General features: G+C 44.0%; 1 protein-coding gene across 1 annotated transcript in view; it reads left to right on the top strand.

Moving 5' to 3' along the window:
• MYO5B (myosin VB) overlaps positions 1–15,856 on the top strand; it is a 404,810-nt gene that overhangs the window by 9,275 nt on the left and 379,679 nt on the right. The window lies entirely within an intron of this gene.

Raw genomic sequence — 15,856 nt, forward strand, 5'->3', positions numbered from 1 at the left:
ATTTTAAACCAGGCTGCTTTGCCTTGGGATTACACACCTGAGCACTGATGGAGTCTGTTTGCTGGTAGTACCACAGATAATTTTCTCTTTTAAGTTCTCAACTCAACTTCTTGTTAGTTGGGTTGTCAGTGTTTTTTCTTCACAGTGATTGCAGGAAAGATTAGATGATCTGGAGTTCATTCTTTATTCTGGTGTTGGCCGCTTACTGCAGCGGCAGAACTTTCTCGTTCTCCCAGTGGTTTGGTGACAATGAAGTACCTCTGTAGGGGACGAGATAAATGTGATCATGGTAATTGCTTATAGCCCCATGTTTACTTTTCAGCTATCTAAAGAAATGCTGTGAATAAAATGACAGGCATCAAAAATCCATGTTTAAAAAGTGACAAATGAAAGAGAGCTGTCTTATCTCAGCAGTTCTGCAACTTAAACGGATGCCACAAAATCATGTAAACTTGTTAAGAGTATACAATTATGAATGCAAGATGGGTATGAAAGGGAGACTGGGAGCAGTGTCTGGGATGGTGAGATGGAACAATAAAAACAGCAGTTGTTTAAAAAACCTTGATTCAAAAAGTTGCTTGTACTTGACATTAAATACCATGCTTGAGTGTAGTTTTAAAGTTAGTCAAACTGCTTGGATGCTAAATTTGACGTGTGTCTAGCCATCTTGCGTGCCTGAGGCCAGAATTAGTCGGGGTCATTTAGATCACTGAAGATCCATTCTCTTCCACCGCACCTCTTCTGAGGGCTAGACATGAGTTTATGCTGCTGTTACGGTCTCTGGGGAAGAAAACTAAAAAGTGGTCCATGCATGCCCAACTAAGGTAGGGGTGTAGGTTGTAGGTGCAGTTATAGTGATGATAAAGGATGTAGACCAGGCTTTAAGGTGTTTTAAAGTAAGTAATACTCATCACAAGGAGGGGAGGGGAATGGATTTGAATCTGAGCTCTGCCCACGCTCTGCACGAGCTGTGGGCATAACCTTGATCTTGTTTTGTGGCTTTGGGGGTCCCAAGTCAGGATGCTATTTAAATGCAGGCCCATGTTCTGTGGTCTTTCTTTGACTCCATAGTGGAGTTGTTTGCCTGCAGAATGGCTGGGGACTAGCAATGGAAAGGCAACTGCAGGGTGTGAAGGAAGGTGGAGGTCCAGTAGGGTAGCCTAGGAAGCAAGTGCTCAGTGCAGCTGCCCCAGAGGCAATGCAGTGATGGGAGACCTAAATAAAAGGGGCTGTGAAGAAACTTTTCCCTCCTTAGCCTTTTTTTTTTTTTTCCCCCCCTCTCCCCTCCAGTACACTTTAAGTTGTGGCTGCATGAAGATGGCACCCAGGAGTCTTTTGATATAGATGTCTTGTTCTGACTCTGCTGGGCTCATCAAGGTACAGCTATGTGAATCCCTTTTCAGAAGAGGAGGAAAGAATTTGCCATAATGTCAGTAGCTACAGAAGTCAACTGCTATATTCCTTTGGGTTTCAGTTTAAATATTTGTGTTGGTCTATTTTATTATGGTAAATTTATTACTATTTGCATGCTGTACAAGACTCTATCATGTTTGCATTAACACGGGTAACTTTTTTTTATAGCAGAAAAGTAGGGTTGGAAGGGACCTCATGAGGTCATTTAGTCCAGGCCCCTGCTTGTGGTAGGGTCACCCCTAACTAAACCATCCCAGCCAATGTTGTATTCTTTCACCCTTAAATTTGGCTGCTCCAGTGTTGTACATCTGATCTTTCTCCAGTGCTGTACAATACATCTCCTGTCAGCTCCTGGCTGATCTTAGCATTTCTGCTAATAATGCTGTGCAAAACCAAAGCTGGAATATCAGCCAACCCACTGGCAGTTGCTTGCTTTCTTGGAGCAAATGCTCACTTCATTTGGCCCTTTTGATTTGCTGTTCTTAGAAGGAACATTGCAATGTGTTGGCTTGCCAGTTGCCACTGAAAAATGTGGATATTTACCATGCAAAACTAATCACTTATCAAATACAGTGTATATACGCTGTTCTAATTAAAAGAAAAAAAAAACTGAAGAAAAAAATGTGCAAATGAGATTTGGCAAAAAGGTACTTTCAGTTGAAGGTCTAATGTATTTTTGCCTCCTTGATTGCTTCAGTAAGAATGGTATGCTTAAGCAGATGTGCCATTACCATTTCACCAGTTTAAGGGGGTTGGTGAAGATATTTTTCCTGAATTATTTTGATAAGTTCGTTAGGGTGATAAATCTGATTTGGCTTTAGCTTCCTCATAACACGTCTTTTATGTGCCAAGGTTATATACTGATGACATCAGATGCAAGAGGGAAGAGTAAGATTTTGATCTCTGCCATACAACTGCCAATCTAGCTCGTTCTGAGTAAAGGCGGTAGTTGCTCTGGACTTTGCTCTTATTGGGTGTGTCTACACCCGTGCTTTAATGCATGGTAGATTATTTTACTGTGCATTAAAACATCACTTAAACTGACACTGTGCTAATGCACAGTAAAAAAAAAAAAAATAGGCTACTGCTCATTAAGCATCACTAAAAAAGCATGAAAGTATGCTATGGTGCATTAGTGCAGCCTAATGCACATTAATTTGAAGGTACTACATTTAATGGGCATTAGAAAAGGTGCCCACTGAATTCAGATTCTGGCTTCAGATCTTTGTAGCCCGCTACTTACTGAAGGACTGGAGTATTATTGGCTTTGAAGTAGCAAGAGACTGGAAAAATTAGTGGGGGGGGGGGACTGCAGTGTAAGCAGACATCACTTTACAAATGCTTAGACAGAGATCTGAAGAGTGACTTTGCATTTTTTTTTTTTTTAAAGTCCCCCTCCCTTTGATTAAATTTCACTTAATGTATTCAGGTTCTGGAGGAGATGGAAATAACCTAAGCTTTTTTTTTTCTGCTCAAAAAATGTGTGATGTGGTATGCGTGTGTCTCTCAGAACTGTGGGCAGTGAGGTTTAAGTCCTGTTTAATTAAAATGCCTTACTCTGGCTTGAACAAGCAGTTCTTTATGAAAAGTCCTCATTTCTTCTGTTGCAGATGAAAGCTGAATACCAACCCCTATATCTTGTCCTTTTAAGAAGTCTTCAAAAATAACTGAACTATATTGCTACTATAGAAACAGAAATACAGGTTACAGGGTGCACCACTTGAATTATTTCTGTACACCAGAAATAAGCACCCTAGGTTACAAATAACTTAAATTTTACAGTCCAGCTTCTTTCTGAAAACTTTCCCTTTTGTGAAAATGTCCATGATTTTGTCTGTCCTCCAGGTACTTTGGAGATGGAGGGAGGGAGGAGTAAAATACTTCAGCATTACTTGAAATCTAAAACAAATCCAGGAAGAACAGTTGAGGTCTGAAACCTAGTAAATGTATTTGCATAGTCCCTACTGAGGGCTAATATACCTTTGCTAAATTTTGAAGAGTGGGTTGCTTTCTCATGAAAGAGATCCTTATTTGATATGTGCATAATAAGCAAGACAATTCCCTGGGGCTATGCGGCTGACTCTGAAGAAGCACTGCCCAGGGGGGTATTTCTCAAAACCTGACTCTAAAGCAGAAGCCAAGAGTTTTTGAGGTTATATTTTAACTTATTTTAACTGTAGTTAAATTAACTCCCTTCCCTAGTGCATTCTGTGGTACAAAGCCTGAGGACACGAATAAAGACTGAATCTTCTCTCTGAGCTCAGGAGCTCTGCAGTCCTGCACTCTTGTAGCTCGGGAATTTGCAGGCTCTGCAAGCCGTGCTTCCAGAGCCACCTGCTTTTGAAACAAACTAGAGCCTAGTTGAGCTGGGGAATGGAGGAGATGCAGGCAGTCCTCAACTTGCAACGTTTCGCACTGTCAATTTATTAAATTTGTCTTGACTTTCTGACATCGGGTTTGACTTTACAACGCTTGATTGGGCGCCACACCGGTGAACAAGTTCGCTGTGTCACTCATCTCCCTGGAGAACATCTGTCCAAACTTCCAGAAAACCTGCAGCCAAGACTCCTGAGAAGACTCCAGCCAAGAACCCTTCAAAAAGTCCAGCAAAGTCACCTCAAAGAAGTCCTTCCAAATCAGTACGATTGCTATTTACAAGATAAATACATTAATGTAGCTATACTACTCATCTATAATTGATGGAGTACAAAATTCTGGGTTGTTTTTGGTGAAAATAGGGTATCGGGCCTTAGTTCAGGAACCAATCCCACGTTTATAACACTCTTTCCTATGGGAAAATTGGTTCTGAGTTGCAACATTTTGACTTAATCAGTTCCTGAAAACCACATCTTGTCATAAGTCTGAGGACTGCCTGTAACTGCATGTAAGGGTGAAGTTACACATTAGACTTGGCCTTCAACAGATTTAGTATTGTCTAAGTAGTGTTAAAGTTGGAACAAGCTGTGAGCAGTTGCATATTAGGAGTCTAATACTATTTCTTGCATGCACAGCTCTGACTTCCTGCTAGAGGGCTGGTTAGCAGGGATATGGCTGTGAGCCAGGACACCTGGGCTCTATCCCTGGACAGGGTTTTGGGGAGGAAGCTGGGAGTGATGCATCCTGGGATGCTGGAGGACTGAAGATGGTTTGATTTGTCTCCATGGAACAGACTGAAGTTATCTGAACATAAGCAAGTGAGTGTGGCCCAGAGTTTACTCTCACCTGAAATGGTGTAACTTGGCCGCTTGGAGAGCACTTAACATGAGTTAATGAGTTTTTTAATGTGCAGATCCTTACATTTTAAGTGCTCTTAGTATGGTCCAAGTTAACTTACTTACAACTTCACCCTAAACATACTTGGTCTTGCTTCATGTTGTTGGCACCTAGAATTCTTGCTCTTATCATGCTTATCACTGTACACCTATATGAAAGTCTCTGTTCCTAAACACTTGCAATCCATTAATAATCGTGTAACATACTGTAATGCAAAGTGGATTGACTTAAGCCAAAGTGACTTGAATCAACAAGCACAAGTGCTTGACTGTAGTCTGGTTTTGCATTCACACTTCCCTCCTTCCCCCCCCCCCCCCTTTCCCCTTTTAAGAGGTTCATTTTCCTTGGTTGGTATAACCAGCCAATGTTGATTTGTTAGTATATAGACTTCACATTAACATTGTAAGCTTTTATTCAGATTCTTAAGTTGGTTTTGGGGTTTTTTTGTTTTTGGTTTTGGGGTTTTTTTTGGTTTTGGGGTTTTTACATTCTTTTAATAAGTCATAGAGAAGTTGGGCTGTAAAGGACCTCCAGAGGTCATCTAGTCTAACCCCCTGCCTGAGGCAGGATCATCCCTATCCAAACCCTCCCATAGAAATCTGGAATCTGAATTGTTCATAAGACGGTTGTCAACCCTGATGCAAGACAAGACATAACACCCTAACCTGGCACAAGTAAATTGGGGAAACCACAGCAGCCAGTATCCTGCTTCTTTGGAAGGTTGTTGGTATATGCTCTAGAGCAGGGTCTCCCAAAGTTTTTTTTTTTTTTTTTTTTTTTTTTTTCTTTTTAATGCCATGGCCTGACAAACTGTGGCCCAGCAGTTGCAGCTGACCATGGCCAGAAGACGGGTACGGATACCCCCACCCCTGGGGCGGGGGGAGGTAGGCCAAACCCTGTGCTGCTGGGGGCCCTGCAGAAGGAGCTGCGGCCTCTCCACCCAGCTCTGGGGGGCTGTGGCTTGCTGATGCATGGACACTTCCAGTCTGGCAGCCGACCGAGCTGTGGACCAGAGGCCGACCTGCCGCAGCCCAGGGATTGAGAACCCCTGCTCTAGAGATCCTAGACAGGACCACGACCCCCACCACAGAAGAAGGCAAATGTCCCCACAGTCTGTTCCAGTTTGTCAATGGGGTAAAAATCCTTCCTGACCCCAGATGCGTTGATTTGATCTGACCCTGAGCAGAGGGGCAAGACCCTCTAGCCAGGAACCTCCAGTTTTGGTCACTGCAGGAGCACTGGCACACCCCAGTCCATCCCCAGCTGTGGTTTCAGCCAATACCCAGTACCTGAGGGGGGGCTTAAAAACACTCCAACACGTGTAGCAGAAATGGCAGGTGGGGGCAACCAGCAAAACCCAGCAGCATGGGAAATACCCATAGTAGAACACTACACCGAGATCATCCCCTGTTCACAACTTCCCTGAGCAGCCTCCTTCCACTGTCTCACTAGTCTTACAGTGAAGGAGGTTTTTTCCGCGATATCCAATTTAAATTTACTTTGGTGCAACCTCAAGATATTGGCCTGGATCTTCCTTTTTGCAGCAAGAGAGAAAAGGTGCTCTCCCTTTTCTTTATGGAAGCCCTCCAAATATTTGAAGGCTGCTATCATGTCCCTTAAGTGCCTTTTCTGCAAGCTGAACATGCCTAGATCCTTTGCCCTGACTTGCTTTCCAAGCCTTTTATCCTTGTTTCCTGCCTCTGGACCCTCTCTTGACTTTTCTCTGTCTCGGTTTTTTACTTTTTTTTTATGTGGAGTCCAGAACTGCAGACATGACTCCAGATGAGGCCTAACCAGTGCTGAGTAAAGAGGCACTGCCTCCTCCCATGTCTTGCACCTACTGCTTTTATTGATGCGTCCCAAGACTGCTTTTTCCTTTTGAGCTGCGTTACACTGCAGACTTCTATTGAGTCTATAATCTACCAGGACTCCCAGGCCCTTCTCCATGGTGCTGCCATCCAGCCAGGTGTCAACCCATTTTGTAAACAGCTATTCAGATTCATAAGTTTTACATTCTATTATTGCATCTGGAAATGGTTAGTCTAGCATTTCTTATTTGCTGGATGACTTTGCTTGCGACCTTTCAAGTTGGATGGCTATTGGAAATTAATTAAAAAGTGCGTGTATGTGATAGATGCACTTCTTTCTTGAACCATGTTTTTAATTTTAAAACTAATTCTTTAAACAGACAGTGTTTAACTGTAGTTAACTAATTACAGTTAATTAACTGTAATTTCTGGTCCCGCTGGCTAGATTTGCAAAGGTATTTGGATAGCTAACTTGCTTACCTCCTTTGGAAAATGCATGAGACTATCTATATCTCTGGTTGTCTGAATGGTGTGGAAAATCTGGTTCATGTCTTCTGTGGTTTTTGGAATTAATTGATCTCATCTTCTCCCATGCTTTTTCATTAACTGGAAGAGCAGAACAAGCTTTCCTGGTAGTTCCACTCCCAGTTGGTTCATTCAAAATTGAAAAAATTCAACTCATCCAATGAAGAAACTTCTGCGCCTTTTCGCTCAACAGATTCCAGGAGTGATGAAGTGAGGTGGAAACCAGTTTGTTGGGTGAGGGTGGGCAGAGGAATGCAAGTACCTACATTTGTTCCACTAGAAAAACTGAAATGATGGATGTATGATGCAGCAGATGAAACTGATGCAAACAACTTGAACTGACCCCCAAACTAGATGCTTCCCCTGATTTTTTTTTTCTATATTAAAAAGAGCAGCATTGTCTAACATTTTGAGTGCCTACTTGATGCAGCCTTTCCTTTATTAATATTTAAATGAATTATAGTTAAAAAGATGAACCCCTTGCATCAAAAGAGCTTGTTACGTTTGTCGTTTAATCATCTGCATCTTCTGAAGGCTGACAGCCATTGTATCAACTCGCTTCATAGGTCTGCTTTATTACAATCGCTCCACCAAATCACTTTTTGTTATTAGCTGCAGTTGCATGAGCACTGAAGTGAAAATCATCAAAATGTAAAATACTGTTGCTCAAACTAGCTCATCACAAAACAGGTCTGTACCAAGGACACTTCATTGTCGGCCGCAGTAGAGGTGATAGAGCTGCAGACCCTCCTAAAATGGCAGAAAAGTTCTTAGTGGAGCAAAATTCTTCACTGAAATCCTTTTCAAGCCCATTTGGTTTCAGTAGGGTTGTACAAGTGTATCTGAGGGCAGAATATGACTAGTGCTTAACCTGTTTCTCTGTTTCCTCTAAACCTCACGGTGCACGAAAGGAAGTCTGGAGAGCTCCCTTTGAAACTTGCATTTGGTTGTGGAGTCTGTCCGTTGCCTTTCCTCTTCCACAACATGCGTGGTAGTTGTAGGAGTGTCTTCCTGTAAGTGTGGGTGCTTCTACATGCCTGCTTGCACAAACAGACCACATTGTATATGCCTGGGGTTGGCAACCTGTTGGCCCTGGCTTGGATCCAACCTACAGAGCCACTTGGTGCAACCTGTGGATGGGGAGCCTTGGCTGTGGGCACCTTTCCCTGTGCTGCTGTGGGGAGAGGCAGTGGTAGCAGCTGGGTCCCAGCATCTGCTCACCTTCCCTGACCCAAACTGTCCCTGACCTGCAGCCTGAAGCATTTCCAGTTGCTGGTCTTTGAAAAATTAGTCTGGCAGTCTTTGTGACCACTAAATATCCCTGACTGCCAATTGACTTTCCTTAGCGGTGTCTTTTCAGCATCCCCACTTAGGGCCTGGACAGCTACTCCAATGGCCTCTATCACCATGTCCCTTGCACCTTTAACAATACAAAGCAGGGTGTTTTATGCGGTTTTAGTAATAGTCATGCAATGTGTGTGTGTGCTTTTATCTTTCTGTAGCAAATGTAGTTTGTCTAGTCCAGAATGAGTGAGACTGAAAAGTGATTAGGATTTGAAAAGCTCCTGTATAACCAAAATTTGGTGGCAGCTGTTGGGTTTCTCCCCTGTTCACCTTGCCTTGGCTATGTGTTGTCACTTCTCACTTGAGCAAATCGGGTGCAGGCTTTCAAAGTTGGTGTTGAGTTCTTAGGCCATTTGCAAATGTTTTATATTTTTGCCTGCTTTCAACAAAGGGTGTGTAGTTATGCATGTGTCTCCCGTACCCGGGAGGAGAGGAAGTGCATTCACCTTCCTCCTGGGTGGTGGTAGGGGGTTCAAGACCATGCTGCATTGGGACATTTTGGTAATTGAGTAGAAAATAAAACTAGAGCTAGTCCAAAACTTCTAGTTTAAATACTCCCCTCCTTCCTCCCCCCCCCCCCCTTTGGATTTGAACATCTGCTAAATTTTAAAAACCTTTGTGGAGATGGCTTCAGATTTTTTTTTTGACGAACTTCTGATGGAGCTGTAGCATGTTTTGGTTGGAAAACGACCCAGTTTCCTGCCAGCGTATCCACCCAACTCCTCAGCAGCCTCCCGACCTGGGAGCCTTAAACCTGGAGAGGTGAAGCTTTTAGGTTGAATTGAGAGCTTCAGAGCTTGCCTTGTGGACCCCCCAGGTCATTCCCCAGCTGTTTGCTGTGGGGTTTCTTGCACCTTCCCCTGTAACAGGTTTTTTTGCACTGGGTTAAATGGAGTTCTGACCTTGTATGGCAGGTCCTAAATGCCAAGTGTGTAAAGATTAAATGGGGATATAGTGCAAAGACGAATTTGTGTATTAGGACCACTGGCTTCTTCCCTGTGTTTTTTACCTTGATGGATTAATGAGTGTTATTGTTGACTAAGCATACAGATGTAACTCTGCCCAAAGAAATGGTAGCTCATGCAATAATGAAAATGAGATGTCTGAATATAATGAAACCTCTTCTCTGGAATGCAATTTAGATAAGTGTTTGTGTTGCCTCCAAGGATGCTTGCAGGACTGAAGCACAAAACCATTCCTGTCCCTGAGATGCCACATGAAATGAACTCCATCTGACAGATACTTTATAAAACAGAATCTGCTGAGAAGAATATGGAAACTTCTGCACTCATAGTCAATAAAAGGGGTGGGGGGTGGGATTAGGGTTGTGTTTTTTTTAACAAATTGTACGCCATATCAACAGGCAGTATGCCTTAAATCTGTCTTTTATCCAGTGCAAGGAGACCTGGGTTCTGTTTTCTAATATGACTTTGTATTCTGTAGGCTTTGCCCTGTGCTAAAGCTCATAAATCCAACTGCAGTGTAATGATTTGGTCATCAGTGAGCAAATCACAGGCTGGAGGGAGCTTGTGCACTTATGATTACGTTGCACCTTTATTTCTGTGTACACAGTTCTTTTATCTCAGTTGCAGATTTAATACCAGTACTCCCATTAGCACTGGTCTGAATGCTAGCAGATGATTGCACATCTCTTTCTGTCTTCTGTTACTGCCTCAGTTGGTCTGAACTGATCTTGTATCCATCCATTCATCATCCACAGGACCTGAAGCAGTGGGCAGGGTCTGGATTACTATGCAAATTTAGTGGGTCTAGGTGCTCTAATAGAATGCTTGCTTCTTTTTTTTGGTGGTCAGAGGATGCTGAAACAAGTGCTTCTCTTGGTGAGTCTCAAGGCCAGCCTGGTGGCTTTGTGTGCAGAGAAGGATTGAAGTTTAAAGGAAGTGCCCGAAGAGTCAGTGCAATAACAAAAAATGGGGATTAACAGTAGTAGGTTCTCTGTCTCATTGAAGGGTCTCCTGTGCTCCATCAGTATTTAGATGCTGGGTACATTCAGATGTGGAGGGAGGGCAGATCATGTTAAAAATGACCCCCTCACCTCCATCTAACTTAGTTCAGCCAGGTGCAGGCTTTACACTTGGATCCCTAATTAGGTCTATCTAAGTGTGAACTGTACGGAAGTTCATGAAGGTTAGATTGGTCTAAAAATGGCCGACCTGATTTAAATTAACTCCACCCCATAAATACTCTAACTTAGATTAGGTCCAGCAAGACTGATTGATTTAACTGAGCTTCTGTACACTTCTATACAGACTTCTAGAGTTCTAGTACAGCTCTGGGGCTGGAAAGCCCAGCCACTGGCCCCAGCCCCAAGCTATGCTTTTTCCTTCCTGTCCCCTGAAACTAGGGTTTGCTTGGGGGGGGGGGTGTGTGTGTGTGTGTGTGTGTGTGTGTGTGTGTGTGTGTGTGTGTGTGTGTGTGTGTGTTAAGCCCCCCAGCCCTTCGCCCCTCCCCCAGATAGACAACCCCCTCCAAGGACCAGCCAGCATTCCTTGCTCCCCCCTTCCCTTCCTGTAAGCCATTCCTGGTGCCAAGAGCCAAGGAAGCAAGTAGGTGTGGGATGGGGGAGGTTATAGGGCCCCTTGTCCTGAGGGGTTGGAGGAGAACCCCCTCTTCCTTCCCTTCTCCCCTGCAGACCTCCCGAGCCCCCTGATCCTACCAAATCATCCCAGACCCTATGAGCCCCACTCCCAATCCCTTTTGAGTCCCCTGTGCAGTATGTAAAATGACTTTTAGGAGAGGCCCAGTGCAGAAGAGCTTTTGCTCCAGTTCCCTGGCTGGTTCAGTACAAGATCGCAAAGGAGTGAGTTCAAGACAAACCCAAAGTGTCTGCACCTCTGTTGTAATACTTTGTGGAATGACCTGGCTCCTAGAAAGGAGAAAGGGAGGTGGGAAGCTTCTTGGAGGGAAGAGCCTGGTATGCATTAGTGTGATAGCTGGCTCCACTGTAAGGGCAGGCATGGAAGAAGGAATGAAGTGTGAGCAGGTGAAGGGAGAGTTGTGGGGATTTTTTCTTTTGGCAGGGAGCAGGTTGTAGACTGAAATGATGGCAGAGGCAGGCAGGGTTTCTGTGCACTTTTTCTAAGTGAGAAACTTCAGCTTCATGAAGAGAAGTTGTAGAAGTGAGAACAGCAATGACCTAAATTGAACTATACGTGCTTGTAATCACTACTGACACTTGAGAGTTGTGTTACATCTTCAGTTTTAAATCTGCCTTTTGTAGTCGCTCTAATGCAATACAAAGCACGTGAGCCTCTTTATTTTTTTTGCCTCAACACACTCACTATCTCACTGTGACAACATCACTTAAGTGTAGCTTTTATGGAAATGTGAGAAGAAAATAGTGTAATTGTGCTGCAGTACAGAGCTGTTGCTATCCAGAAAGACTATTGCAGCAATAGGCCGGAGATTATTTTTGATGCAGAAGGAAGACTTTGACCCTCTGGAGTGGAAGTGACATCTGCAACCGCGAGCTGTTCTGTCTCTTTCATTTTGCCCTTTAACCCCTTGTAGCAAATCGGTGCTTTCTGGGGATTAGGGGAATACTGGCAGGCGATGGGAATTTGGGATCAGAAGACAGAGAGACAGCTCTGAAAATAATTCTCGGTTTGCTGCTGTTGCAGGGCTGTGCCTGAAGCTTTGTAAATTAAGAATACGAACTCATTGTTTTCATGTGCTCTCTGGAGCCTGATTCAGGTTTTTTTTGTGTTTTTTTTAAACGGTGAAGTCCAATCTCTACTTTTTGAGCCTCCACAACAGTGCATATTGCTACTTTAGGCTGGCTGCTACTACTTCTGTTTCTTTGGAATAGTCTGTTCAGATGGGGTTTCAACATTAGGGACTGGAGTCGTTTCACTATGAATACATCTCCTATTTCAAGAGACTGGAACAGGTAAGGAAGTGGTCTCTGAGGAGATGCTGCCCTGTGTCTAGGAAGTGAGGCTTGTTACAAAACACTTAGCAGGCTTTGGAAATGCTGTGGGGTATAAAGCTTTGTCTTTACTGCAGAAAATGTTATTCCACAGTGAATGCCAGTGTGTATGGTGAGCCATCCTATGGTAAAAATCAAGTGAAGATAAGCTTTTAGCCTAATTAAGAACCTCCCAACCATGACCGTGTAGTTCTGACCCTGCCTACCTACCTCCCTAGTAAGAACAGCAGATACCTTGTTTTGCCAGAGTATTTCAACTGGATAACCACCATGAGAAAGTTCTGCCTTGGGTAGGTTTTTCATTTTTGCAGCCCTTTTGACAATAAAGATGTAGCTTAAGGCAGCTTTCTTGCTGTAGATGAATAAAGCACTTGGGTCTGTTATAGCTGAGTGGACTATCATGTCCTCTGACTTTTTTTTTGATGAGGGTCTGCAGCTGAGTAACTTTGATTTTTTTTTTTTTTTTATGTTCTGTCACAAAATGGTTAACTCTAGTCAAACTTTTTTGATGCTGATCCACTACTCTGGGCATCCACCCTACTAGCTAATAAGATGATGAAGGCAGATACTGATGCATTCCTCTCCTGTGGTATCCCAGGGGGTGGCTGGTTCAATAATACTGTTCCTTCTGAGTAAGGCTGTGGAGGCATTTTATAGTGTCTATGGAGAAATTTAAATTTTTGGTTGTTTTTTTTTTCCTGGGGTCACTTGGATTCAGGTCCTGCTACCTGTACTCCTGCCCCCCACCCACGTTCTTTAGACTGCTTAAATATTCTAATACTTTTACTTGCTTTTTGACTAGTATATCATAGTCTTAGCTTTTCTTAATTTCAGTTTAGAACTTAATTATCCCTTTTTGTGCTGTGCCTGAAGTTCAAACCAATATATTTTAAGGTCCTTGCAGTCCAGATGGTATCACAGCATCATACGCCATATGGACATATATGGGTAGGTTACTCGAATAGGGACTTAAGTTGAATAGGTAGGTGCTGTGAAAGGGAGGCATTCTTTGATTCACTAGCTTGTGCTTCCTTCTGAATAATGGATTGGCAGGATGTCAGGGTGTTGTGCATCTGGCCAGACTGCCTTTTGAGTTAAATGGATGCTGCCCAGTTGTTTGTGGCCCTTGAGAATCTGGAAATTTGTTTTTTTGGGCTGACCTGGTGTCCTGGTATACGGTCTTCTGTCTGCTACAGTTCATTCTGCAGTGTGAAGTAGGCGCGTGTCCCTAGCTGCTAATTGCATGGTATTGAGACGCTAGTAAAAAACTTGCAGGTTCCAGCCGGGTGAGTGTGACCCAGCAGTGGGTGAAGTGATGCATGGTACTCAATCTATACGGTGTGTTGAGCTCCTTAGTTATGGCAGTAGGCAGAAATGCGCAGTATTCGGTGTTTGTATGGCTGAGGGTCTGCCATGGTGTGAACCTTAAATCTTCTGGACTGTGGGGGGCTGACCTCTAAAACGTATGGTACTCTGTGTATGCTAGGTAAAATCCATTAAACTCCACAAATCTATGTGATTCATTCCTTTTTTATATTGGATCTCCTTTCTTCCTTTCAGTTTGGTATCATTTGTCCATTTTTCTTTTTCTTAAATGCCAGATACTTGCAACTATATCAGATGTTGTTGTCAGATTAAATTCTATTTTTTTTCAGTGCATCTCAACAAACTGCATGGTGCTGACCTATTCCTAACTACTGGCTATCTTAAATAGACCAATCCTATTTGTCATCTTTTTATGTAGGCCAAGAGACTTAATTTGTAGAAGTGCCCTGATTAAATGACTTTTCCCGGTCTCTTTCTCAAATCTTCGTTGTGGCAGAAGATTGCCTTGTGTTACAATAGGACATCAAGTGGCTGTAAATGAGATTTAAAAGTAACCCAGATGAAGAGAAAAATGAGTCCCTTAGGTTGATGGGCACAATCTCATGTAGTCGATTTAAAGAAAACATTTCTAACTTCAGGGCAAAAGTCAGATCTGTCTTGGGCGTGGCAGTGCGTTTAGTGGAGTGGCACAGGGATTGGAGCTGCAGCTTTTATATTGCCTCCATCCCACCAGTGCAGGAACGGTGGCCTGGGGCACTCTTCCCTACCAGCCTGTCTGGGTGGGTGGCCACTGCTGAACCCCAGGCCCCTTAGCTCTGGGGAGCAGATGCAAGTGTGGTCAGCCCCAGAGAGCCCCCAGGTCAGGCCTGGGCTTTGGCAAGCTCTGAGCTTGAGCCCCACAGCTGCAGCAGTGCCCTGCTCCAGGCACCCGATCCACGTGCAGCACTGCGAGAGCTGGCAGTGACTGCTGCGGGGTGGGGGTAGCCTCCTGCAGGGGAAGCTGCAGCTCTGGGATGGGGTGGCTGCAAATGGATTTTGACTATGGATGCGGGGCTCTGTTGCTGCCCATGTGGACACAGGAGCCTGGTGTGGGTAGTCTTTGCTGCTGGCTGCAGAGTGATGCCAACTTGGAGCTGGCACGCCTTGGCCAGCCTAGCCGCCTTTGCAATACTCCCTTCTTCCCTCCCTCTGCGCTGGAGTGTTTGTGTGCAGCAAACTGCAGACCAACTCTGGATCTGGATCATGCCCGCCAAGGGGGAGCTGGGGAAGCTCAGCTGTCCTGCCAGGCCTGGGAGTGCTGGGCCCCCCAGTGCAGCCTCTAGTAACAAGTCACAGTTGTGCAGGTGGGGGACATTTGGAGAAGGTTTCAAGACTACGGGTGTGACTGCTCCAAACTCCACGCTAGCACTGAACCAATCAACATTTGTGCAACTCACAGCTTAAGGTGTGATAAGGCCCTTTTATTTCATGTGCAAGATGTAAATAGTGTTTAGCTCATCCAGCATAGCACCAGTTCACTCGCTGGAAGCTGTATGTATGAATCACCTGCTGCAGTTCATCAAAACAACACATGGCATCCTAGGAGCCTTTCCTGGTGAGCAGCTCTTGTTTAGATTTATTGCAAACTTTTTTCCTTTTAAAGACATCCTTTAAAAATCATGGGCCATGTTGATAGAAGTGTCTGGTCTTTTTGTAAAGATGGGGACTTTCATTCAATTGGCACAGAATATTTCCCTGTTTTGTTTTGTTTTTTAAATGGTTTCTACTGCCTCACTTGAAAGCTTGATTGTTCTGTTTGCAGTCTCAGCCCTGATCTCTCTTTCTTTCCTCCCCTCTAGCCCCATAGATGAGACCAGTCGGGTCACAGATTTCAGAAAGGTTTAATAATGAGTCTTGCATAATGTTTACAAATTTTATATAGATTTATAGCCCTCCTCCCACTCCAAGTTGTCCTAGTCCCCGTACATGACGGAGCAAGGATGGAACGTCCCCAGTTGAAGGCTGCAGTAAAATGTCCATTGACTTCAGCAGGGCAAGGATTTCACCCAAGGTCCCTCCCCTGGAGAGTTTTTATAGTCTGCCTTGTAGCTATCCCATCACATGACTCGAAGTAGGGATGGGCTGAACTGAAGAACGACAAACGGGATTGCAGTCGCATGTGTACTCCAGTTGGGCATGATCACTATCTGGTTGTGCAGATATGTCCTCTTCCTGGTAG

This window comes from Alligator mississippiensis, chromosome 3, assembly GCF_030867095.1.
Source record: "Alligator mississippiensis isolate rAllMis1 chromosome 3, rAllMis1, whole genome shotgun sequence".
Classification (NCBI taxonomy): Eukaryota; Metazoa; Chordata; order Crocodylia; family Alligatoridae; genus Alligator; species Alligator mississippiensis.